This window comes from Anas platyrhynchos, chromosome 14, assembly GCF_047663525.1.
Source record: "Anas platyrhynchos isolate ZD024472 breed Pekin duck chromosome 14, IASCAAS_PekinDuck_T2T, whole genome shotgun sequence".
NCBI classification, from domain to species: domain Eukaryota; kingdom Metazoa; phylum Chordata; class Aves; order Anseriformes; family Anatidae; genus Anas; species Anas platyrhynchos.
The window spans coordinates 18,398,958-18,426,048 of record NC_092600.1 but is presented as its reverse complement, the minus strand read 5'-3'; the positions used below and the strand labels follow the sequence as shown (position 1 = coordinate 18,426,048).

Here is a 27,091-nt window from a genome sequence, read left to right as displayed (position 1 = left end):
CTGCCAAATTGTCTTCAGGAGCTCAACCACATAAAGGATGCTTGAATGTCCCACTCAAACACTGCAGAATTCACTGTCATTGAAATGCAATGACTGCAGCTGGCAGTGAAATCCAGCCCCTGGAATTCCCTTCAATAATAACTTCATGGTCTGAGCAATCAACCAGTAAGCACAACTCAAATCAGTTCTTCTGAGTTTAAGCTCAGTTCAAGCTTCTACCTCCTCCTTCTTTTTTTTTTTTTCTTTTCTGGGAAGACACCATCATAGTTAACTCTTAACAGTTAAATAGCTCTCAGGTCTGAAATACAACTCAGACCTAAGTTTCAGGTGAAAGCACTTTTGTACCATCTTCTCAGGGCTCAGATCTAGTCCATAAGGGGAAAAAATGATTACTCATTAAAGCACAGCTAGTACGTAATACTCAGTTAAGAATTGTTATAGCTTTAAGTTGTATAGCATACCAAACTGAGTGCTCTAGCACACAAGGTAGAGCCTAACTGTCCAAATCAGTATTTTCTTTTGCTCATTTCTTAACAGGAGGAAAAAAAAAAAAAAAAAAAAAAAAAAAAAAAAATCACACAAAAGATGACTGCAGATTTGGGTTTCTAAAAAAAAAGCAAATTTCCTAGTACATTTATTTGGAATTGGCTGTTGAGCTCTCCTTTAAAAGGTACTTTAAGCCAGAAGCAGAACTTCTGTTGTAGAAGTAATGAGACTAAGAACGTCAAGCTTCACCAACACTTTAATGAAAAATTGCCTAGTTAGATTTGTTAGATCTTTTTCCCTTCAATTGAGATGCGCATTGGAATGATTCATTGTATGGCTTCCAAAAAAGCTTTCAGTCAGCAGTACTTCAGTCAGTCTTAGGGTAAGAAAAGCCTCCTGCCTTTGTCTCCCTTGGAGCTTGATAACTGGGTTGGATTTCTCATGTCGAGAGCTTCTGTCTAACTTTCATTAAAAACTAGATAAGGGTTAAATCTGGATCTGTTGCTAGTTGAGGAAAAAAAAAAGTAATAAGTAATGTCAGCCTGAAGGGAATTCTAAACAATGATACTGCATCATACAGCTTTCCTTCTTCATTTTCTAGAGAGCCAACTTTACTGAGAATTCAGTACACTGCTGATCTTGTTATGACATCAGTGCCTTTTGTACTCACATTCAAGGAGGTTAACTGCAAGTTTAAACCAAAGTGAATAGGTTATCCTTGATGTAGCTCTAATGCATGAGGGGAAACAGTAGGGTGGATTTCCATAACAGTCAATTTATCAAAACTCTCACTGGAAGTGACTGGAGTGTGACTGAGCATTAAGCAGCTCAAGGAGCTGATCAGCTGAAAACCAACCACTAATGAAACTAATGAAAAAAATGAAAGTCTTGATCTAGATCAGCTCAGCCACCTGACCCTCAGGTCATACACACATCAAAGCTAATAAGAACATTTGGCAGGGAGAGCGGACCTACAGCCACACACAATTCCAATTGGATTAAACCACTGCAGGTCCATACTATCAGATTCCCTTTACTTAACATACCCAGCTCAACTAAAGATTAATTTTGCAAATGATCAGATTAGTGATGTAACCACAGAATTACACATGCATTTTATCTGAAAATGAAGTTCACCTCCTGCTTATGTCATTTGGATTTTAAATTCTCTTAATGAAAAAGTGTTAAGATAGCATGGCTGATGTTAATTTACTGTATGATTTACATCAAGACAGAACTCTTTTTTCCTTAACCTGAACTCTGAACCCACCCATTTCCCTTGGGTCACATAAATTGCACTCCCTGTACTGAGCAGCATGGAGTTACTGTTCTGCAGTTTCCAGTCTCAGGGTTTCTCTCCCCACTTGTGCTGGTTTATCTCTGAGGATTCTAATGAAATATGCAGCACAAAAGAAATGTGCTTCTAGAGCACTAAATTTAGAAGATGGGCTTTGGGGGTTCTTGAGGGAAACCCCTTCCCCCATCCCTGAATGACTGTGTGAGAGAAATCATCCTCAAATAACACGTCTGAGATTCAATGAAGTCTTCAGACTTCAGCAATCAGTTTCTAGGATTTTAATACTAGCATAACCCCTTAATATCAAAAAGGAAAATTACTTAGATAAATTCAGTGGTTCAGAACAGCCAGCAAAAATCTATTCTATAATTTTATCAGCAGAAAATAATTTGTGCATACAATGCTTAAATGTCACTTCAGTCTTCCTTCTCCTTGGCAGCTGCCCTTAAAAGCTGGTCACCCAAAGTTTCCCTTCTCTCAGCTTCATCGAAAAAACACACTACATTTTCTAAAATACACTCTAAACTCTGGACCTTTTCTATTTTAAGTGCTACCAATAAAGGTTGTAAGATGAATAATCACAAAAGCCAAGAACTGACATGCCCACTTCATCCTCAATCATCCTCCAATAGATCTATTTCTGTACTTGGCAGAACTGTTTTTACAGAAGTTGGTTGTATTATGTCAAACTGGTTTCCAAACTTCTTGAACTTCAGAGTCATGCTCCATGATGATAGAAAGTTGAGACTCTGCTCAGCCCTGCAGAGCTACTGGAGAGGGATCTGGGTGCTCAGACGGGAACAGTGCATCACTGCCGCAGCTTCACTTTCTTGGGCTCATTAAGGAAGAATCACTGCTCCAACTGCTTAACTGCTGCACAGCTACTGCCTTCCTTCCTTACAAGCTAATTGTTGCACTGTCCTGAGGATTAAGGGACTGTGAGGAAATATTCTGAGGGAAACAAATCTCCAAGACTGAAGAACAGAACGGGGGGGTCGGTGGATCTCAATTCTTCTGCTGCTGTCCCCTGTCCCTTCCCCCCAGCGCACCCATGCCTACCAGGAGCTGTGCACGATATTGGGAATTGCTTCTCCAATGCAGCGCAAGATTGCCATCTACAGGCGTCTGGAGTCAAGACGATTCTCAGACAACACCCTAAAAACGAAGAAAAATAAGCATGAAATAGGTTGGAACATTAACCTACAGCCCGCAGGTAGACAAAGAGTTAAGGAGTATGCAATATGGCACCAAGATTAAGATGACATGATAAAAGTTATTACATTTTCAGTAAATTCTTCAATTCTTCTACATATTCATGCCTCAGCTCTTACTGTTTTCTGATAGCTCTAGGAGATCATGGTATGCTCCTGCCTTTTAATTTTCTTACAGCTTTGCTTTCCCTGTATTTTTTTTTTTTTTAGTAGAACAAAAGCTCAGAACAGATCTACCAAGACTCTCATACACAGCAGACCAAAACTGTCACAAAACTGGCTGGGTCCACAGAGGTTTTCAAGTCATTTCAAGGTTTTATTATTAGTATCACCATTACTGCTACTACTTTTATCTCGGAGTGACACTGAAGTAATGCTTACAAATGCCATCAATATGCCTGCTGCTACAGACACCAAGGTATCCCAGGGCTCCTGCAGTGAATACCAACTGCACACAATATTATTGAGAAGGGAAAAAAGCACCAAAGATTTGCTTCACATATGCTTGTTTACCTTGACTGGATGTAAAGTTTATTTATTTATTTTTTAAACCATTACACTTTCCTCAGAAGATACAGCAGGAGAAAAAAAAATAATGATTACTAACATATGAGAGGGAAAACAGTCATTTTTACACGCATCATACGTAAGAATTAGTTAAATGTTGAGCACTTCTCTGCTTCATGGACCAAGGAAGCTGGAGGAAAAGCCCTTGACAGAAATAGCTCAGTTCTAATCCTTAAGACAAAGAGATGCATTAAGTCATGGCTCTGAACATGCACTGGGGCTTAAGGAAGACAAACACCAGAAACCAAGCACTACAAATGTCACATTTCCCAACTAAGCTAACCATATTTAACAGGATCCAATTGTATGAAGGCAGCAAATACAACAGTAAAGCATTAAGCAACTTCAAACTTGGTCTGAAGCAAAACCAAACCAACAGCAAGTATTTCAATAGCACAACAGTAGAGTGATTTTCTGGAGAGCTGTCTTTTCTGTATCTATTCCCCTTATAAAGAAAGGTTGATAAAAATCACAAAGAAAAATATATTACCTCATTAAAAATCCAGAAGTTCAAAAATACACAAAAGCATCTCCATAATACACTGTACAAAGTGTACATTCAGGTAAAGTCCACATGCTATTAAGTACCTCCAAACAGCTTTTTTATTATTTTTAAGACATGCAAAACTTACCAGCCTGAAAAGAATGTTACAATCCCACAGTAACAAAGAGCATTAAACATATTTCTCTGAAGTCAACACATATATGGCATATATGTGACAAAACAACATATAACCAGGCCTGTAGAAATACTTATGACAGCATGACAGGGAGGGGACTTGCTGATCACATGAAACTTCAGTTGAAATACATGGGGATGTTGAGCCCTTTGCAAGATCACATCTTAAAGCCTGTGGGTTGGTGTACAAATAAATGCAGGGAAGATTCATTTCTGAAAGCAATGGAAAAGTAGTCTTATCAGCTGAGTAGCAGCCTTTCTTAAAGGCAGGAAATTATGAAGTGAGCAGTGGCAGTATCAAGAGAAATCACCAAAGTTAAAGCAGTTTACAAGAAGTTACCATCAGTGAGCTACGTATTGTCGTCTGCCATTGTTCTTCTTTATTTTTGGCTGAAGGAAGATTTTAACTTATTTATTTCCTTCTCCAGCCACCCCATACAGTGTGAAGCAAAACAGATACTAATCAAACAGACTAAGCAGAAATAAGGTGAAAAAGAAGTGACTGCCGTGAGCAATAGCAAGCAGAGTTTGAGGAACAAATAATTATAAGACAAACCAGATCAAAGCCAGGGATGCAAAAAGAACAGAATGAAGTAGTGGTGGGCAGAAAATACATCCTACTGATGTAATACCAGATGGACCAAACTAGTGACAGCACAAAGCCCTGATAAACTGGAAAAAAAGGATGAAGTCATGAGACTTTGTTCGATCTCTCAAAGTAGGCAGATATTATCTGTATTTCTGAGGTGACATGAAGCTCAGATGCAATGAGAAATTTCTAAGAGGCAAGAAACACCATTTTTTTTTCCAATTGAAAAGAAAAAAAAAAAATAATCAAGGATATCTGAATCACAACCCTTGTGCCTCTAACAAACTCATCCTCCTTCTAGTTTTGAATAGTAAACAAGATACCTTAGGAGGAGAGGGGAAGCAAACATAGCAAAACTATTTTTGGTAAGAAAGAGGACAAAGTATGCAAGACTATGCAAACTAACGGATTGATATATTGCAAATGGGCTGGACTGTCTTAACTATGTTTATGCTCAAATATTACCTCTGACCAGATTTTCCTTACACTCATAACAAACAGCTGATTTCATCTCTATTCAAAGGGAATGCATTTTCCAGACTGTTTGCCAATATCCAGCAGAAAAGCATGTGATTTTCTGTGTACACCAGCTGTAGTCTTCTAGCACAGGCTGTAGTCGGCAGCCATCATGCACTCATGTTTCAACCTACAAACTAAAGCTAATGGCCTCTAGTTAAAAAAGTTTGGGTTTTTTTTGTTTGTTTTTCATCAGAAAAAGTTACTATGAAATAAATATCCTGAAATGACGCAAGCACAGGGTGGGACCCAGACTGCATATGAATTAATACTTTAAACAAAAGCACCACCTTCACTCAATACTTCTGTCACTCTAGGCAGCGCCCAAATTATATTTGTTAAACCCATCTTACATGATAACACATAAGAAGGAAGTTCATTTCTTCTACTTTTCTCCTTTATTTGGGAAGAAAAGAAAAATCTCTGCCCCACACCCCCCCCTCCTACTCCCTCCCAGTCCAGGACCCACTGCACAGTTCTATTTCTAGTTTTCATTTCGAAAAGCAAGAACCTTCATCCTTATCTCAAGAGCCAGAGCTGCAAACAACAGGCAGGACTAGAGGGCTACAGCAGCTCGTTACAGCTAGCAAAGCCTTTCCACAGGCATGAAATCCATAAAAGCCTTATGCTGCGTTACTCACAAAGGGGGCACTACAGAGATTTATGAACTTCACAGTCCCAAGAGAAGCTCTCACACACCTCTCCTGGAGTATCACTTTCATTTTCATCTCAGGCCCAGCTTCCTTGGCCCCTCTCTCCCCATGACCACCTGTTCTGTACATCCGAACAGACTGCTCAGTTTGTGTGTTACTTTTCAACCAACAGATCCCCCTTCCTCCCAGATAGCCAATGCCTCTTCCTCTTCACATTCAAAGGTTCTGACCACCACCACTTCTTGAAATGTATTCGTTTTCCTGCCTAGTACATGTTTCTAGGCAGTAAATATTCAGCGAAAGCATTTCCAAAGACTTTTGTACCCACCTTCTAAGACCCAGACTAAGGAAATGCTGTATCCCAGCAGCAGAACCACTGCCAGCTGTTACTCATCTCACACCATAGAAGTGTGAAAGAGGAGGGGCCTATGACTTTTCATGCTCTAGGAGGTCAAATACTTAGTAAAAAGCTGTACAGCCTTTACATCACACAACAATGCTGACAATCATGTCAATCACCAGACATTAGAGCTCCCTGCATAGCTATCAAGGTCCTTTTACCAGGATTTTAGTTAGACCCCCAGGTATCTCACCAATCATTCAAGCTCCTGGAATGTAATATCTAGTGAGCAGCTTATGTTAATGTAAGCAACACTCTGCCTTCTCAGCCATACTCCAAGCAGGTTGTCTGGTTGCTATTGTTATTTATTTCATCTGTGCGTTTTGTGTTTTGTTGTTTTATTGCTGTGGTTTTTGTTGTTGTCATTTGAAAGAGTGCAGCTGAAGGGCTGAAAAGAGAAAACAAAAGCAGAATATCTAGAAATAGTGAAGCAATACGTGGGTACTCAGAGAATATTTTAACTTGGGTTTTATTTGGTAGATTTATAATGTGGTATACAACTGATCATCCTGATACTGAATATCAGCACCAAAATTTGACAAGATAAGGACACATATTGGCCTTACAATGTGAAGTACACCAGGGATTTGCCCACTGCAGATTATGATAAATTATATGGATAGAACTGTTTTTCACACCCTTCATGAGAAACAGGCAAAACTGGTGGGGCTTCTCCTGATTACTCAGGCACAGTAACAGCTGAAGGCCAGTAAGGACTGACACACAGATCAGTACCAAAGATATCAAGGGTTACTGTGTGTTCACATGGTTCACAATCAACTTCCAGAGTTAGCTGAAGGAGACAAACCACTGAGTATGTTATGCTGTCCTTTTAATTGAGAAAAGGACATGCTACATGAGTGTCATAGCCAGACCCCACCACAAAGCAAATGGAATGCAGTAATACTGGCTGCTATTCTATCCTTTGCAGAAGCGAGCATGCCTTGATAAAGAAACCTAAATTAACAGGTAAAAATTTTATAAGGTGCTTAATCTTCAAGAGACATGGAACACTAGACATGTTTTCCAAGGGTGGTTGTAAAATACCTGTAAATGTCACAGCAGAATGAGCAATCAGAAGCCCAACATTTCTACAGGATGACCACATCAGCAGTCCACAAACAGAGGTGGTTAGCCTGCAGACCAACAGGAAAACGCCTTAAAAACATGCACCTGTCACTCACATCTTTAAGAGGCTGCCAGAAGATCCAGTCATTGCATTGCTTTTGATAAAGAACATTTTTCAAGTCACACAGTGAATGAAGCGGACTTCTTCAGCTCAAAAAACAACACTGATTTCGCAAGCTCCTTAGGATAATGATGGAAAAAGCTGCCTAGGCAGAGACAAGATGCCTCAGCTTGCACTATGTTAAAGAAAATTTTAATATGTCATATTCAGAAAAAAAAAAAAAAAAAAAGTCATGCTATTTAGGACACTTCTGTAGTCACATCTTCTAGACAATCTGCATGTAACAAGGCCAAAAAGGTGCAGAAGTCTTTCTAAAATGATGCTCAACCAGAACTTATGCTCAATGTCAGGTTTGATCATAATGAACACTTTCTGGTACTGCAGTCTGAGAAATCCAAATTATATTCACTATTTCTTGGTCAAACTGACCTCAGCTCCACAGCTAAAACTGCAGAGTAGCCCAAGCTACACATACCAATTACTCCAAAGTATCAGAGATCAATCCCTAGCTCACCTTCCAAGAAAGGGAAGCTAGCTAGCAGCATTAAGTCCCTCATTTTATCAGGGAGCACAGGTAATGGACATCAAGAGATCACTTGCTTTGATGCACTATATTTTCCTCACAACTATTCTACGTTTTCCCAGATTCTAGTAATTGAAATATCATGACAATCCTACAGCCTTGTACTGATACAAAGATCCTTTCTACTGCATCAGCACTTCTATTTAATGTATTTTTAATTCAGAGTATAATATGAAATCATTTGGGAAAGCCATGCTCAGCTTTTATCTTTTCTGTGAATAATTAGAAACTTGGTAACAAAGGACACTCTCTGGATTGACATGCATTCGAGAATCAAAACATCTGCATTTTTGCCAAGGGGCTTAGTAGTATTCTGTTCAGGGAGGATTCCAGGACCAGCTTTCTTTTAACCATGCCCATTTGCCAGTGTAATACAACAGATTTGTTTGTCTTCCCAAGAAGTGACATGCCTGTCATACAACTATAACAATAACCCGGAGATGAAGACAGAAATAGCTACCAGGTGCCAAACTTAAGTTTATAGAATGCATTCAGAAAGCCCATAAGTCACAATCAATTCTGCTGATTTCAGGTCAGCCCACAGGCAACTGCTGTTCCATGGGAAACAGCTACTCATCACAGGCATCACCAAGCCACAGCACAGCTCCCAGAGCATGCCGCATACTTCTGACATGTTTGAGTGGCACCTACACCGACTGCACTGCTGCTCAGCAGTACAGTAGTTGACATCCCACGCACTCCACCTCTGGTATCAGAACAGCAATTTACTGCTGATGCACAAATAGCCAACAGACTGTTGGTGGATTCAACAACAGATCATCAGTTTGTGTACACACAGGAGTGAACTGTCCTATCTGCCCTGTTGGTGAGCAAGTTCTACAAAAGTGATCTGTGGCTGAACAGACTTAGGTCGTGCTGCCTCCAGCAATCCCTTGACAATCTGAATGCTTGAAAAGCCTAGCATTGTCACTGAAGATAACAGATCAGATGGAGCAGGGGACTTCATAGTTTGAGTAAGAAACCAAAGTTAACCAAAAAGATCTGCTGCCCTGAGTCAATATCAAAGCTGAAGGAAAACACAAGCTCCTAGCTCTGCATCGAGTTCCCTGAGTAAGTGTTCCTGTCTGTAGAGTTGGAACTGAAAACAATGGGGGTGCTGAATTTCACAGAATCACAGAATTGAAGGGGTTGGAAGGGACCTCAAAAGATCATCGGGTTCAACTCCCCTGCCAAAGCAGGTTCCTCAGAGCAGGCTGCCCAGGTAGGCATCCAGACAGGCATTGAATATCTCCAGAGAAGAAGACTCCACAGCCTCCCTGGGCAACCTGTTCCAGTGCTCCATCACCCTCACCATGAAGAAGTTCTTTCGCATGTCAGTGCGGAACTTCCTGTGCTCTAACTTGCAGCCATTGCCCCTTGTCCTATCCCCACAAACCACTGAGAAGAGGCTAGCTACATCCTTCTGTCCCCCACCCCTCAGATATTTGTATACACTGAGGAGATCCCCCCTCAGTCTTCTCTTCTCCCAGGTCTCTCAGCCTTTCCTCATAACGAAGATGCTCCAGGCCCCGTATTGTCTTTGTCCACTGGACTCCTTCCAGGAGATCCCTGTCTTTCTTGTACCGGAGAGCCCAGAACTGGACACAGTACTCCAGGTGAGGCCTGACCAGGGCAGAGTAGAGGGGGAGGATCACCTCCCTTGACATGCTGGCCACGCTCCTTTTAATGCATGACAGGATCCCATTGGCCCTCTTGGCCACCAGGGCACACTGCTGGCTCATGGTCAAGCTGTCACCCACCAGGACCCCCAGGTCCTTCTCCTCAGAGCTCCTCTCCAGCAGGTCGTCCCCCAGCCTGTACTGATACATGTGGTTGTTCCTTCCCAGGTGCAGGACTCTACACTTGCTCTTGTTAAACCTCATTTGGTTTCTTCCTGCCCATCTCTCCAGCCTGTCCAGGTCTCGCTGATATGGCAGCGCAGCCTTCTGGCATGTCAGCCACTCCTCCCAGCTTTGTGTCATCAGCATACTTGCTGAGGGCAGACACTATTCCCTCATCAAGGTCATGGATGAAGATGTTGAACAAGACCGGACCCAGAACCAACCCCTGGGGAACACCGCTAGTCACAGGTCTCCAGCCGGACTCTGTGCTGCCGATCACCACCCCCTGAGCTTGGCCAATCTGCCAGTTCTCAACCCACCTTGCCATCCACTCATCTATCCCACACTTTCTCCACTTTGCTAGTAGGATGTCATGGGAGACAGTATCAAAAGCCTTGCTAAAGTCAAGGTAGATGACATCCACCACTCTCCCCCCATCTACCCAGCTGGTGATACCATCATAGAACACAACGAGGTTGGTTGAGCATGACTTCCCCTTGGTGAATCCATGCTGACTACTCCTCATAACCTTCTTCTCTTCCAATTGCTTGGAGATGGCATCCAGAACAAGGTGTTCCGATACCTTTCCAGGGCCAGAGGTGAGACTGATTGGCCTGTAGTTTCCTGGATCCTCCTTCCTGCCTTTCTTGAAGACCGGAGTGACATTGGCTATCCTCCAGTCTTCAGGCACTTCACCCATTCTCCAGGACCTTTCAAAGATGATAGAGAGCGGTTTGGTGATCACATCTGCCAGCTCCCTTAGCACACCAGGATGGTGTGCTAAGGGAGCTGGGATGGGATGCATCCCATCGGGACCCATGGATTTGTGTGCATTGAGCCCACTCAGATGCTCCTGAACCACTCCCACATCCACCAGGGGGGAGCCCTCTATTTCCCAGACCCTTTGTCCTATTGTCAGGGGCGAGGAGTCCCAGGGGAGTGTCTTTGAAGCAAAGACTGAAGCAAAGAAAGCATTCAGTATCTCTGCCTTCTCAGCATCTCCCATGACCAGGACATCTCTCTCATTCAGCAAGGGACCCAAATTATCTCTAGTCTTCCTCTTGCTGTTTACATACTTGAAAAAAATCCTCTTATTATCCTTTATCTCTTTCACAAGCCTCATCTCTAGGCAGGCTTTAGCCTTCCTCATCACATCCCTAAAGGCCCTGACAACACATCTATACTCCTCCCAAGAGAACAGGCCCCTTTTCCACATTTCATAGGCCATCCTCTTCCTTTTGATCTTATTGATGAGCTCCTTGCTCATCCATGTGGGTTTCCTTCCCCCCTTCCCCAATTTCCTATTCTTCGGGATGCACCGATCCTGAGCATGGAAGAAGTGCTGCTTAACTGTAGCCCAGCTCTCACAAGCACCCTTGCCTTCTAGCAACCTATCCCCTGAGATACTCCCAAGCAGGTCCCGGAAGATGTCGAAGTTGGCTCTTCAGAAGTCCAGGGTAGCAATCCTGCTTTTAGCCTTACTTCCTTTGCCTAGTTCCATCTGGAACTCCACCATCTCATTGTCACTGCATCCCAAGCTGCCCCTAACCTTCACATCCCTGACAAGGCCATCCCTGTTGGTAAGAATGAGGTCCAGGAGCACCCCACACCTCATTGGCTCCTCCACCACCTGCATCAGAAAATTGTCCTCAACGCATTGTAGGAACCCTTTGGACTGCTTGTGCCTGGCCAAGTTGCTTACCCAGCAGATGTCTGGGTAAGTGAAGTACCCCATGAGGACCAGCACTCATGATCATGAGGCTACTACCAGCTGCTTGTAGAAGGCCTCATTGACTTCCTCCTCCTGATCAGGAGACCTGTAGTAGACTCCCACCACCACATCTCCCATACCAGCCCACCCCTTAATGCATACTCACAAGCTCTCCACTTGTCCTTCACCCTCCCCCAGGTGGAGCTGGGTACACTCTAATTGCTCCCTCACATAAAGGGCAACCCCATCCCCTTGCTTCCCCAGCCTGTGTTTCTTAAAGAGGATAGAGCCCTCTATGACTGCGTTCCAGTCATGCAAGCTGTCCCACCACGTCTCAGTGATTGCAACAAGATCATGGTCCTGCGACCAAACACAGATCTTGAGCTCATCCTGTTTATTTCCCAGGCTCCGTGCATCGGTGTACAGGCACTTTAGGGAAGTAGCAGAAGCAGTTACCCCTAGGGGGATGCAAGAAGATACTGGATGGGGGATCGGGAACACTATCTTCTCTGAGGAGCCCTCAGACAATCCTATGGGAGAGCTCAGAAGTTTTTCCCTGTCTTCAACAGTGACAGCAGTGACAACTTCCACCGGCCCTTCCCTGTCATCTTTAGCTCCCCTCCCTTCCCCCATCAAACCAAGTTTAAAGCCCTGGTAATCAGCCCAGAGAGCTTGCTCCCCAACACACTTGTGCCCCACTTGCTCAGTTGGTGTCTGTCCGTAGCCCACATGCCCGCACTCTCAAAGGACGGCCCAAGATCAAAATATCCAAATCCCTGGTCCAGACACTACCCCCTCAGCCAGTCATTGACCTGTCCTGTTCTGCTCCTTCTATTTGCATCCCAGTCATCCAGTAGGAGGACAGAGAACACTACCTGCAACCCCGATCCCCTCAACATCCTCCCCAGGGATGCAAAGTCCTTTTTAATATTCTTCATTTTTCTTATTGCGGCTTCCTGGGATCCAACCTGAATGACTATGAGAGGATAGTAGTCCTCCAGTTTAATGAGCTGTGGCAGAGCCTTCCTAACATCTCTGACACGTGCCCCAGGAAGACAGCACACCTCTCTGGATAGGTTATCTGGGCGACAAATGGGAGCCTCAGTGCCTCAGCAAGGAGTCCCCAATCACCAGGACTCTCCGCTCTTTTTTTTTGTGGTAGCGGTTACAATGCGGTGCTCCATCCAGCCCTGATCCTTATGTTCTGCACTTCCCCCAATCTTGACTCTCTTCTTGGGGTTGCTTCCTGGTTTCAGACTACTGTCCAGACCCTCAGCCTCTTCCGCAACATGCAGTCTCTTATGCCCTTGCATGTTTGTTTCCTTTTAAATTGAGAGAAATACTTGGATTTAAAGCTACTATCTGGCAAAGCTTAATCCCCTAGGTCCCTCCAACTCCTCTGTACACAAGCTGTTCAAGTGCAATGTAAGAGAAATGCTATTCTCTGAATTAATTGCCACCTTGAACAAACAGATTAAGTGAAGGGGAAAACTCAAGGAGAAAGTATACAAAAAAAAAAAAAAAAAAAAAAGAAAAGGAAATTTTGTTTCAGCTCATTCATGAAGTGGAACCAAGCTCTTTCACAGCACAGGCATGCCTTATTATGAATATCATGTCATTTCTAGATCTAAACCAGTGTTTAACTGCAGCAGTCTAACAATAAATTAAAAAAAAAAATCCCAAATGATTGAATTTTTCATCTACTGGTTCTCGCAAATCAATTGGAAATCCACTTGCATAGGCTTGTGTTTGATGGGGGAGAAGAGCTGAAAGCAAATTGAACCCCAGAAGGAAAGAAAGAAAGAACTGATTTCTAATAAGATCTGCAAAAGTAACCACAAGAAAGGAACAACAAACATTTTCTCACATTTGTCTGTAACAGTAAATTACTTCAGCTAAAGTAAATCTGTAAGCTGTTCAGCTAGGATCTCTGATCCTCATTTACTGAGATGAAGATTGACTTGCTCTTTTAAGTACATGACAACATCCTGTCTTAATCAATAATAAAGAGGCTGAGATTTGAGAGTTCCCATTCTCTGCTCCTCCGTGGAGCGTGGAGTTTGGATAAAAGAAAATGTGAATGCTTTATGCCCTTTTTCTAATTTAAAGTAATGAGACTTCATTTTTTCCGTGATTGCCACAAGAATAGTAATGTGCTCTAGTTTTCTCTGAGAAAATTGTCCGAACCACAGCTACCAGATAAACACCATGTTGAACACAGAAAACTCACATGATAGGACAAAACTCACCCAAGCTTCTCCCAAGTATTAGTGGACAAAAAGGACCCGAAAAGTTCAAGTCAAGTCTCTGAACACTGTCCAACCAGTTGTACATGCACACCTCCCACATCTTTACTACATTTTAACACAGTATGCCCTTAAGAACTCAAACTTCCTACTCTGCAGACATATACCATCCTGCAGAAAATATCCTTGGCCTGGAAACAGTCAGTTTTTTCAGCAGGTTACTAAAGGGCCAAGCCTGAAAATGTTAAATGTCTTCACAATTTCCTCTTTCCTGGAGAAAATCGATACAGAAACAGCATTGCACATGGATGGGAAGTTATCCCTTGACACCACCAATATGCAGGACCTACTCATGCAGCTAAGGAAAGCAGTGAAAGCATGTTTGGTTGGCTTGTTTGGCTGGGGAGGTTTGTTCACCCGCTCTCCACCCTTCATAGGACAGTCCCTATTACAAAGCTGCTGAATATCAGGGATAGTTTGAAACAGCTGTCCATGCAAAGAACACAAAAGAAAAAAGACCAGAGAACTTCCCTTCAGTGTTGCATAGGAAAAATCTTTTTATTTATTCTTTCATGATAGCATGCAGGAATACTGAGGATATAATGTCAATAATATGGGGCTGTTTTATACAATGCAAATAGATAAGCTATTTCTTCGCTTCAGATACATCAGATATAAAGCTTCCCCCCACCTTTGGGAGAAGGCTACATTTTGAATAATAATTTCTTAGGTGGTTACAGAACAACAAGTCTAAACATTCCTAAAAGTACTTATAACCTTTCAAATTATTGTGAAAAATGTTAGGAATACTTCTACAGCTTGGGTAGAACACAGCAACTGTTCAACAGACACAAAAAGAGACATAAAAATAACAACTCCATAAATTATATGGATACCTAAGGCAAGAAGAATGAAATTACCAAAGCTAGGGTTTGATCATAGTACAAAGATGCTCCTGTTGGCAAATGTGTCATGATTAACAGTGGTCTAAGGGTCATTGCTTTCAGCACTGGTAGCTTAAAATGCAGTGCAAGATGAGTGAAGAGAACTGCAGTTGCAAATGCTGGCAGTTACCTGAACAAAAATGGGGAGAAAGAAGTACATTGCATTGGGTTATTGTGACTGTCCTCATTTAGTACACAATTAAGAAGTCCAAAGGTTATAGGCAGACGTTTCTGGCATCTGCATATTTTTAAGTGCAACCAAGCAGAAACAATTTTTCAAATCTCAAGTGTCTGACCTATTCTGACAGATAATGTTGTTCAAAACTATCTAAATGGCCAAAGCTATTTAAATGGGATGCAACATTTAAAAATGTGAAAAGGCACTAGTGGTTGTTTTTTTGGCTTATTTTTGGTTTGTTTCTGGTTGTTAAAAATGAAGGCTATGAGAGAATTCATCATGTCCCTTTGCATCTTAAACTACAACCACTTTAGTACAAACTAGTCCAAATTTCATTGCTTTTCTCTCACCTTCCTGTAATGTTGCCTTCCTACTACCTCATACATATATACTTTCAAAAAAGCCCTGTCAATCTCTCCTGCCTACCCTCTACAGCCACTTAAGCCTAATTTATTACCTGATTGTATTAGCATAAAACACTTGGAATTCAAGACATTAAAATCTCAAGAAGACATGCATAGAAGGCAAAGAACTTTTCTCCCTTCCACAATTTAATGTGTAACAGGATTGGTTTATATCTTAGAGCATGCTTAAGACAAGTACTTCCTAAACATAATTAGTAACCCATTTTCAAACTTCTTTTACTAATAAGCCTTAAAGCTGAAATTTTTCCACAGTAATATTTCCACAGTAACACTTCTCTGATCAGGAATTGCATTTCAACCTCTGTAGAAACAAAACATGCCAAGTCATTTATTGTCGTATTTTCACGTTTGAGTGCTATGATCACCAGCAGGCCCAATACTCTCCTCAGCAGCTTCATTGAACATAAAAGTACCTCCTTTCAGATTAATTATCTTCACCTAAATTGCAGATTAAAAGGATAAACCTGAACTGACATAATCTAGTGTAATTTTTGCTGTTGATTCAGTTCAGCTTTCAGCAAAATTACTGCAAATTTGCACTTAGTTATCAAAGCAAAAATTTCATTCAATATCTTTTACTGAAGTCAAATGAAAACGCACATTTCCAAAGACACTCATGCTTACATTCCACAGATTTACTAGGTCAGCAGTCCTCCTATTCTTGCTGATAATGTTTTCAATATCAACTTCTCACAAAATGCATATACATGTATACAGACTGTGCATTCAGCCTGTAGGTAAGCAATCAACTTGTGCTCCCTCAGCTATCTTCAGCAGAAGAGACACACAAGCCTGAAAAAGAAGTTCTTACTGGTACAGTCTCATGTACTAACTTCTACAACGAAGGAGTTTTACCTTCCACGGCAATTACCAGCAGTTTCAAGAACATACCTCCTAACCATATCATAATATACAGAATCTTTCCTTAGTTTCTGAGTATACATTGGTCCCAAGAGCCTTCTTATTTCTAATTCTTTCCCAAACCCCTTGTAATATTTTGAGTTAGTTACTTCTGTAGTTACTAGGCATCGATTTGTATGCTTGTCTTACCACCTAGACTTCAAAGCTCTAGAAAGTAAACACGGAATTTATCACACATCTTACTACTTCTACTACTGAATTAATGAAACTCTTTATAAGTTATTAATTTTATTGTAAAAGTTTACTATACTATGTCTTCTGGAAAAGCCATTCAAAACAAAACTATGCAGTCAATTTCCCAATAGAACAAAGCATTAATACTAATTAGCAAGTTAATGTTCAATTAGATTTAACAAAAATACTGCTGGGATCTTGAAAAGAGCCATAATCCTGATGGCCCTTTATTATTAGAATGATACCATACAACAAGTCCTACTACCAATACCACCTCAGACTATAAGAGCCCAAAGAACAAATGACTTTTCCTGAGATTTGTGCTTCCTACAATCCTTACAGCTCCCTAGGGAGCCATGTCAATTATACCATCATCAATGCAAATGGCATTTTAAAGAGTCTCTGCAACAGACAGACTGTTAATGCTGATCAGAGGTGCCAGAGTGCAGCACATCTCTCCCAAAAGCTCTTTAACCTGTTGGGTGTCTAGTCAGTTGGTTCTAATCTTGTCATTTTGTGACAGGCCACTGGTCCCCCCTCTGCCTTTGTCAGTCAAAATCAACCACTACAAACAACCAATTTTGCACCCTCAGTAGTGTGGAATGCAGTACTGGCAGCAAAATGATAAACTCCTGTATAGAGACTGTGATAATGTGCAGTCTGCCAGCTTTCTTGCTTGATAAGTTCTTCTTATTAAAATAAAGTGTTTTCCAAAAAACTACTCTAAACAGATAGTTAATAAAATAATGGAGTGTTGGAGAATGAAAACACTTAATACTACTGTACGCAGCTTGAGTAGAAAACGAAACTTGGCCTGAAACTTAATTATCAGTAGTCTCTAAATAAATAAATAAGAAAAATGTCACATGCTCATTTTTCCTTGGCTTTTTATCTACATACTGCTGATGCTCCACTCATCACATAAGAGAGTTTGGGGTTGGGGGCGAGTATAACTGAGTATAACTGAAGCAGGCATTTAAATCAAAAGAGAACTGCCATCCTAAGGAAGTAACTGGCACATCAATTTGAAAGCAAATGTGAACCCAGCAAGCTATCCCACTGCAAATACATTCATATGTGATATTTCACATTTGCATACCCAGGAAAGCCAAAGAAATTCAAAGTTTGCTGTCCTTTTCGATGATGAGAAATTATGATGTCTAATCCAAAAGTTAAATTCCTTTTCCCCTGATTAAAATTATCTATCACCTGGAAAACTAACAATTTTTGAATAATGTCATTCAGTTTGAACTAACATTAGAAGTTACTTTCTAAATTGCTTGTATGTTAAACCTATAAATAATTTTCCAAATATTGTTTCTAACACCGATTTACAAATGGACAATGGAAAAGTCATTTGGTAAACCATGCAGTTCTTCACAAGAGAAGAGAAGGAAGAACAAAAGTACAAATATTGAAATAAGAAATGAGGGGCACAGGCAGAATAATCATTTAAGCCTTCAGACTTAAGAAAAGTTGAAAGAGGCTTGTGAACCGTGTGCTATTAGGAGATATGCAGAGAAAGCAAATACCTGATTTCAACACCAGCTTTTTATTGAAGAACTACTCTCTTTTCACTTGAGTTTTAGCCATGCTTAGGGGTATCTGTAGGCTGTTCAGGCTAGATGAAGTTTGGGGAACAAAGGAGAGGGGAAACTGCAATCCAAATATACTCATAGCACAAGTGTTATGCATGAGATGGGGTACAAGGTCCTATTTGGGATTATCCTGCTCTTAATTGTCAATACCATTACGAAATTAGTTCTCTTTTATTTCAAGGACTGTAAAATCTTTATGGTGACACTGGAGTTTGACCAAAATAGAAGACTGCATGGCAATGTGAAGGTCCCAGGGGATAATTTCTCTTACCGAAAGTCTTCCCTCTCTTCTGAATCCATTTCCCTGTCCAGTCTTTCAAAGAACATGACTACAGGTGGTAGTGTGCCTTCTCCACTTAGCACAGCTGTGAGCAGAAGTTTATGCAATTTTCTGGAAACCAGCTGTAAGCCATTTTTACCTACCAGCCAGCAGAGCTAGTTAATCAAGTAGATAATATTTTAAAATTTCATGTCTTGTAAGAGCTCAATATCCGTCATTTTCATAGCTCTTAAAAGGGCAGTCACCTTCTGGAAGGAAGGAATTCTGTCCTTCTAGAAAATAACCCGTTTTGCACCATAAACTGAACACACCACCATTTCAGGCTTTGGAATGAGCTCCTCTGTTTCCAGCACTCAAGTCTGATAACCCCATGCGCCAGTAATGGAGACACTCCATTGATCAGAGTATGAGTGTCAAGTTCTGTACTTCCCACACCGCAGAAGACAACTTTCAAATGAACATGAAGTTTATGAGGCATTCTGCCCCACACCATCCAAAATGGTAAACTTTCCAACTCCCTTGGAGCACACGTACTGCTCAACTGACTATATCTCAAAACAAGACACAGTTCTTTCATTCAGCACTAGACAGCAGTGGTCACTGCTGGCAGTGTTAAACACTGCCCAGCCTTCACTTGGATGTTCAGTTGGAGAGAGATGCCAGGGTGGCCTCATTTGGACCTTCCCACACCGCCCAAGCAGATGGAGCTAGGACAGCTCGTCAGGCAGTGCAGGTCAATAGCAGGGATCCCAAGTCCCATCAAGCGCAACTGTAGAAAACAAGTACTCTCCAGTGCACGCCCTGCAAGATCACTTGCCTGCAATTAGGCTGACTGCTTTATGGATTTCTACACCTTAGAGAAATATTTTTCATCCCCCACAAAGGATTTTCACAGACTATGACACCATTCATTGAAGCATCCTTTTTGTGTACGCACCAATAGAATATTTGATGTTGCTAAATGCAAGGTTAATTTGGGGAGTTTTTAGTGTATCTGTATAGAATTTCTAAAGCAGTTTCATGTCTTTACCTTTGTTGTAAATAAAGAAAATAAGTTGCAGTTGTACCCAACTCTCGAATCTATATTACTATATTTATAAACATGGGTGATTATTCCACAATCAAATCCATTTTTCAGAAGCCAAAACACAAACATTTCACCAGAAAATATGTGACCTGAACTTCTCATTCCACTGAGGAACAGGAATCCCTGCTGCAGATAGTTTTCTTTTAAGTTAGCAAGACGATCCCTATTTTTAATTTGGTATTTTGGTAAATGTTTCTATTGATCTCAGTCTTCCAGGCACCCTTGAAAGCTTCTGTGCAACAGTGGTAGGCTGATTCTCCACCTCACTTTCATGCCACATGAGTGGATTCTAATTCAATGAAGAAAAGATATTTGGCAGCAAATGACAAAAGATGCCGCTTGGCATCATATTCTGATTTTAAACACAAGCTACTGGAAGCCTTAAAATAATTCTTTGTCTTACCCTATGGTTTCTGAAATAAAGGTCAGATTTATTTCCCACTCTAATATTGGAGAGAAGAAGCCAGAATATTAAAACATCATTTTCTGTAGAATAGAAGAATATTGATTACATGAATTTGGGTAAAGTTCAAAATATTGCAGGGAAATACCTCTGAATATTAAGATCTGGTACATTGTCAAGAGAAATTAAAAGCAGAGTTAATGTGATTCATTGACTGATGGTGGTGAGTTTAGTAAATTAATATAACATTCGAAATCCAGTGTAAACTCGAAACAGTATTTGATTAACCTATGGTTATGCCATGACAGTGTTTAGATCAGACCATTTTACTTGTGTTTTTTTCTAGGCTACAAAAACAGTAACCCTATCTCAGTTGACCTATAGTACCCCTGAGTACGAGTACTATTTTCAGACTTCTGCCAGCCATATACTACCCTGTTAGCCCTGGTCTCACCTCAGTGAGGGTCAGCTGTATTTCAGTTTCTTCTAATAGCTTTAATCATGCTTCCAGACTGAAACAGAGCAGAACAAGGAATGCAGGCACTTTGAGTAACTTCAGGAAAAAAAAAAAAAAAAAAAAAAAAAAAAGAGAGACTCCTTTAATAAGCTTCTGAGCGTTGTTTATTTTGCAGATACATTATCCCTAAGGTGAAAGAATTTCAGAAGTTATAGAAGCAAAGCCCATAATGAAGCGTCCACAAGGAAAACTTTTTGTTGGGGGATCCCTTGTTTAGTTGAGAGTACCCAACCAGAATTATGGAAAACCCTAGTGGCATTTAATGCTTTAAAGCAGCACTAGTTCTTACTTACATTTGCTTCCAGCAATCAAGAGAGATGGAGAACAGCAATAACACACCTCCCAAATTTGCTCTGGGACTACAGGGAATGATGCAGCATTAGGTGCTGAAGTGCCAGCAGGCACTACTGCCTTACACCTCTTAATATCCACACAGAGCATAGCAGTCACAGGGCAGAGTTTTTAACATCTATATTTGGCCAACAAATTTCACATCATGAATTTAAAAAACAGTACTGGAATTTGGTGCTGATCACAAGGGTCTCGAGTTCTGACTAGAAACATCATCTTGGACCTTTTCAATTCAAGCTTTCACTGAAATTGCCATATCCTGAAGACTTCACTTCATCAAAAGCTTCTTAATCAACTCTTTCTCAGCAGTTATGCACTTAGGTTCATAAATGCAGATTTTTTTTTGATGTTGCTGTTCCATACAGCTTCAGTAAGAATACCCCTATTTCATTCAAGTAGCACTAGACTCTCCTGTTAGCATGACTCTGCACAGCTGCCTAGTAATTCAGCACACACGTTTCAGCATAATGTATTTTCACACTACAGGGTGAAAAATTAGAGCGTGGCAGTTACTGTTTGAATATACAGGAGAGAAGAATTATTTCTATGAGCTCACAAAATATCAAGAATAGATTTAAAAATTTAAACATCACAAAATAAGCAGAAGGAACTCTGACTGACTGACAGTTCAGACTCGCCAAATATCCTTTCACTTCTGGTGCAAAGTTATAGCTGGGCTGGCTTGCAGCTCAGGAAGCATCCAGATCCAACATTTTAGTAATTGACTGACTCATAAAACAATATAAAAATAAGTAAACCTAAGAAACACTCTAAGAGGTGAGCACCTACAAATAACTGCATGTCACCTCCCTGTGGTATGAGACAGGAGCTTCTTCTGTTTAAAATAAATCCACAGTTGCATAGGAATGTTTTCTGACAGCATCTGCATTGAAAACCCTTGCTCTACTGCTTTGCATTCAAAGTAGGCTTAAAAGGATTCATCTACTCAGAGGTCTGTCCAAGAGTACTGAGGAGAGGTCTCTCAGGATCATCTCCTGAAATTACTTCTGAATACTAACCAAAAAGCCTGGCTCAAATGCAGATGGCTGAACAGGGCATTGAAAGGAGACCTGGAATAACTGCAGAGGGACATGGCTTTGCACTTTTTGCACTTGTTCCCATGTTCTTACATATTCACCCACTTCATAGCAAGAGCCTGTCTGTTTCTGTCTCTCAGGAAAAGCACTATGAAGTCTACAAACTGTTCTTAAAGCAAACAGCACACTTAAGTTCTCTCTCTCTCTTTTTTTTTTTTTTTTTTTTTTTTTTTTTTCACAGAATATCATCAAAAAGACACAAACAGAACACTGCAACCCATGCAATTACAGAGCCTGAGCCAGAGGGAGCTCTCAGAAGTTCTGTCTGAAAGTACAAAAATTATTGTTCAAGTAAACAAAGCAAAGCAGCAGAAGCACAGAGGACAGGCAGGCACAGTCCAACCCTGGGCAAGAGCCAGCACTGGAGCTGGGCAGGAATCCAGCAGTTCATGATATTCCTACGCTTTGACTTTTGCCTCAAAAGACTTTGTCCTCAGCCCAACTCCCACTGCTGCCAGCCTTTTCACTGATTTCAGCAAAAGATTGAGTGGCCTCACAGCCGAAGTCTCAGACCTGCTGGATGCATGGTGACTTCAGCTGCAGTTGTAAATGCTCAGCAGCACACATCTGGAAGAATAAATCCTCAGCATGCAGAATGATTCTGCATTGCCAACATGATTGCCCTACAGAATTCACAGAAGCATCCAATTATTTTCATATGGAAGAGCACCCCAAGATATGCAGTCTGGGGGTGAGAATTTGAATGAAGCACTCACAAAAACTAAGTGCAGACTGCGCTTACAGGAGGATAGCTCACGTTTACTGGTTTGTTTCAGAGGTTTCTGAAAATAATTATGCATCCAATTAAGTTATTTTCTATAAACAGAAGCACATTATGAATGGGAAGGTAAACATTTCCACTACACTGACCTTAAAAGCTAAAGTAATTCTGGATGGCCTGCTGCAAAAGCTGTTCTTTCTCTTTTCCTGGCTTATGTGTAGAGTAACTCATGGCTTACATTTTCTTCCCCATTCAAAGATGGCTACTGTTTATTGAAATTCATATTTTCATTAAAACACACACACAAACATGCATTTACTGCTTAAAAAGTATGTATACAGTATTTGGTTTGCATATATCCATCACACAGCAATCACTGTCAGTTTTTTTCCCTTAAAGTATTATTTTTATTACCTGATTATTTACATAAGATTACATAGGGGACCATCCAGTACATGCAATTCCTATAACATGGGTATACCGTTTCAGACTTCCTCAACATATCAGCACTTCTTTGTCCTAAGAGTTTGTTGGGGGGGGGGGGGAAGGGTGGAGGAGGGAGGAAGGCAGAGGGGAAGGAGAGAAACTCTAAATCTTCCTTTATAAATCCCTTTATTCTGCCCATCAAGTATAGACTTGTATTTCCAAATTAAATGCTGCAATAAGTTATAGTGGAGTAGTTCTCTGGAGTACTTGATGCAATCTACTGGCTTTCAGTACTGTTTCAGATGAGTCATGAGAGTGACTCATGTCTTCATTAATTATGAAAATTCAAAAACTAGGGTACAGGCACAGGGATTGCTGAGTAGAAGCAGAAACATCACTTTTACCAAAGAAATACAAATCATGTTTCTGATGAAACATACTGAATGAGTATTTAAGGATTCACACACACACACGCACAAAAAAAATAAAAAAAAAAAAAAAATCAGCCATAGTCAATTTACTTGGGTAAATTCTCCACTATTCACAGCCAACTTATGCTGTTGCAAACTGTGTGCCAGTGTACTGGCATGTTGCTACATAGTAAACAAGCAGCAATTTAACAAACAAACAAACAACAAAAAAAAAACCATCTCACTAAAAGCTCACTAAAAGCCCTGAGACTATTTCTGTTGGCCAGTTATTCCTCTGCTTTCCAATTACTCCTTAGACATTAGCTGCTACACAATTTGTCATAGGAGATGTTGATGTTGCCTTTCTTTCTCTTCAGGAGTTTTTGAAAACTTTCCAACGAAATTAGTGCTGTCTTCTTTTACAAATGACCATCTTCAACAAACAGGAGGAGCTGGAAGCCATCGTGCAGCAGGCAGGCTATGACTTGGTTGCCATCACAGAAACGTGGTGGGACCACGCACATGACTGGAGTGCCTCAATGTCTGGCTATAGGCTCTTCAGAAGGGACAGGCAGCATGGAAGGGGTGGTGGTGTGGCTCTCTATATCAGAAAGAGTTTTGATGTTGTGGAACTTGAGGCTGGGAATGATAAAGTTGAGTCCCTGTGGGTTAGGATCGGCGGGAAGGCCAACAAGGCAAGCATCCTGAATCACAGAATCACAGAATTTCTAGGTTGGAAGAGACCTCAAGATCATTGAGTCCAACCTCTAACCTAACACTAACCAGTCCCCACTAAACCATATCCCTAAGCTCTACATCTAAACGTCTTTTGAAGACCTCCAGGGACGGTGACTCCACCACCTCCCTGGGCAGCCTGTTCCAGTGCCTAACAACCCTTTCAATAAAGAAGTTCTTCCTAACATCCAACCTAAAACTCCCCTGGCGCAACTTTAGCCCATTCCCCCTTGTCCTGTCACCAGGCACGTGGGAGAACAGACCAACCCCCACCTCGCTACAGCCTCCTTTAAGGTACCTGTAGAGAGCGATAAGGTCGCCCCTGAGCCTCCTTTTCTCCAGGCTGAACAAGCCCAGCTCCCTCAGCCGTTCCTCGTAGGACTTGTTCTCCAGGCCCCTCACCAGCTTCGTCGCCCTTCTTTGGACCCGCTCAAGCACCTCCATGTCTTTCTTGTAGTGAGGGGCCCAAAACTGAACACAGTACTCGAGGTGCGGTCTCAAGGCGAGGTGGGGGTCTTTTATAGACCACCAAACCAGGATGAGGAGATGAATGAGGAATTCTACAGGCAGCTGGCAGAAGTTGTGAAATTGTCAGTGCTTGTTCTCATGGGGAACTTCAACTTCCCAGACATATCCCTGAATCACAACACAGCCCAGAGAAAGCAGTCTAAGAGGTTTCTGGAGAGCGTGGAAGATAGCTTCCTGACGCAGCTGGTTAGTGAGCCTACCAGGGAAGGTGCCCTGCTAGACCTTCTCTTCACAAACAGAGAAGGACTGGTGGGAGATGTGGTGGCCGGGAGCTGTCTTGGGCAGAGTGATCACGAGATGGTGGAGTTCTCTATTCTTGGCGAAGACAGGAGGGGGATCAGTAAAACCACAGTCTTGGACTTCCAGAGGGCTGACTTCGAGCTGTTCAGGACACTGGTTGGCAGAGTCCCTTGGGAGGTGGTTCTGAAGGGCAGAGGAGTCCAAGAAAGCTGGGCACTCTTCGAGAAGGAAATCTTAATGGCTCAGGAATGGTCTGTCCCCACGTGCCCAAAGATGAGCTGGTGTGGAAGAAAACCGGCCTGGCTGAACAGAGAGTTGTGTCTAGAGCTTAGGAAAAAAAAAATGGGTTTATAATCTTTGGAAAAGAGGGCAGGCCACTCGGGAGGACTGTAAGGATGCTGTGAGGCTGTGCAGGAACAAAATTAGAAAGGCCAAAGCTCATCTGGAGCTCAATCTGGCTACTGCCGTTAAAGATAACAAAAAATGTTTCTGTAAATACATCAGCACAAAAAGGAGGACTAAGGAGAATCTCCATCCTTTACTGGATGCAGGGGGAAACTTAGTTACAAGAGATGAGGAAAAGGCAGAGGTGCTTAATGCCTTCTTTGCCTCAATCTTTAGCAGCATGACCAGTTGTTCTCTGGATACCCAGTACCCTGAGCTGGTGGAAGGGGATGGGGAGCAGAATGTGGCCCTCATATTCCACCAGGAAATGTTTGGGAACCTGCTACAGCACTTGGATGTATGCCAGTCGATGGGGCTGGATGGGATCCATCTGAGGATGCTGAGAGAACTGGTGGAGGAGCTGGACAAGCTGCTTTCCATCATTTATCAGCAGTCCTGGCTATCAGGGGAGGTCCCAGTTGACTGGTGGCTAGGAAACGTGACGCCCATCTACAAGAAGGGCCAGAGGGTAGACCCGGGAAACTACAGGCCTGTCAGTTTGACCTCAGTGCCAGGGAAGCTCATGGAGCAGATTATCTTGAGTGTCATCACGCAGCACTTGCAGGGCAAGCAGGTGATCAGGCCCAGTCAGCATGGGTTTATGAAAGGCAGGTCCTGCTTGATGAACCTGATCTCCTTCTATGACAAAGTGACGCGCTGGGTGGACGAGGGAAAGGCTGTGGATGTGGTCTACCTTGACTTCAGCAAGGCTTTTGACAGTTTCCTACAACATTCTCCTCAAGAAATTGTCTGCTCATGGCTTGGACTGGCGTACGCTTCATTGGGTTAGAAACTGTCTGGATAGCCGGGCCCAAAGAGTTGTGGTGAATGGAGTCAAATCCAGTTGGAGGCCAGTCACTAGTGGCGTCCCCCAGGGCTCGGTGCTGGGGCCGGTCCTCTTTAATATCTTCATTGATGATCTGGATGAGGGGATCGAGTGCACCCTCAGTAAGTTTGCAGATGACACCAAGTTAGGTGCATGTGTCGATCTGCTCGAGGGTAGGAAGGCTCTGCAGGAGGATCTGGATAGGCTGCACCGATGGGCTGAGGTCAACTGCATGAAGTTCAATAAGTCCAAGTGCCAGGTCCTGCACCTGGGGCACAACAACCCCAAGCAGAGCTACAGGCTGGGAGATGAATGGTTGGAAAGTTGCCTGGCAGAGAAGGACCTGGGAGTGATGGTTGATAGTCCGCTGAATATGAGCCAGCAGTGTGCTCAGGTAGCCAAGAAGGCCAACAGCATCCTGGCTTGCATAAGAAGCAGTGTGGCCAGCAGGGCTAGGGAGGTGATTGTTCCCCTGTACTTGGCTCTGGTGAGGCCGCACCTCGAGTACTGTGTTCAGTTTTGGGCCCCTCGCTACAAGAAGGACATCAAGGTGCTTGAGCGGGTCCAGAGAAGGGCGACGAAGCTGGTGAGGGGCCTGGAGAACAAGTCCTACAAGGAGCGGCTGAGGGAGCTGGGCTTGTTCAGCCTGGAGAAGAGGAGGCTCAGGGGCGACCTTATCGCTCTCTATAGGTACCTCAAAGGAGGCTGTAGCGAGGTGGGGGTTGGTCTGTTCTCCCACGTGCCTGGAGACAGGATGAGGGGGAATGGGCTAAAGTTGTGCCAGAGGAGGTTTAGGTTGGATATTAGGAAAAACTTCT

The 27,091-nt window shown here is 42.2% G+C and overlaps 1 long non-coding RNA gene across 2 annotated transcripts in view; it reads right to left on the bottom strand.

Moving 5' to 3' along the window:
* Positions 1–555: 555 nt before the first annotated feature.
* The window catches only part of LOC139998669 (uncharacterized), a 47,543-nt gene continuing 21,007 nt past the window's right edge, over positions 556–27,091 (bottom strand). For both annotated transcript variants that reach the window (XR_011803377.1, XR_011803379.1), the window contains 2 exons: positions 2,843–2,938; positions 556–2,704 (listed from right to left, as the gene is read on the bottom strand). This is a non-coding gene — a long non-coding RNA (uncharacterized lncRNA). The remainder of the gene's footprint in view (positions 2,705–2,842; positions 2,939–27,091) is intronic.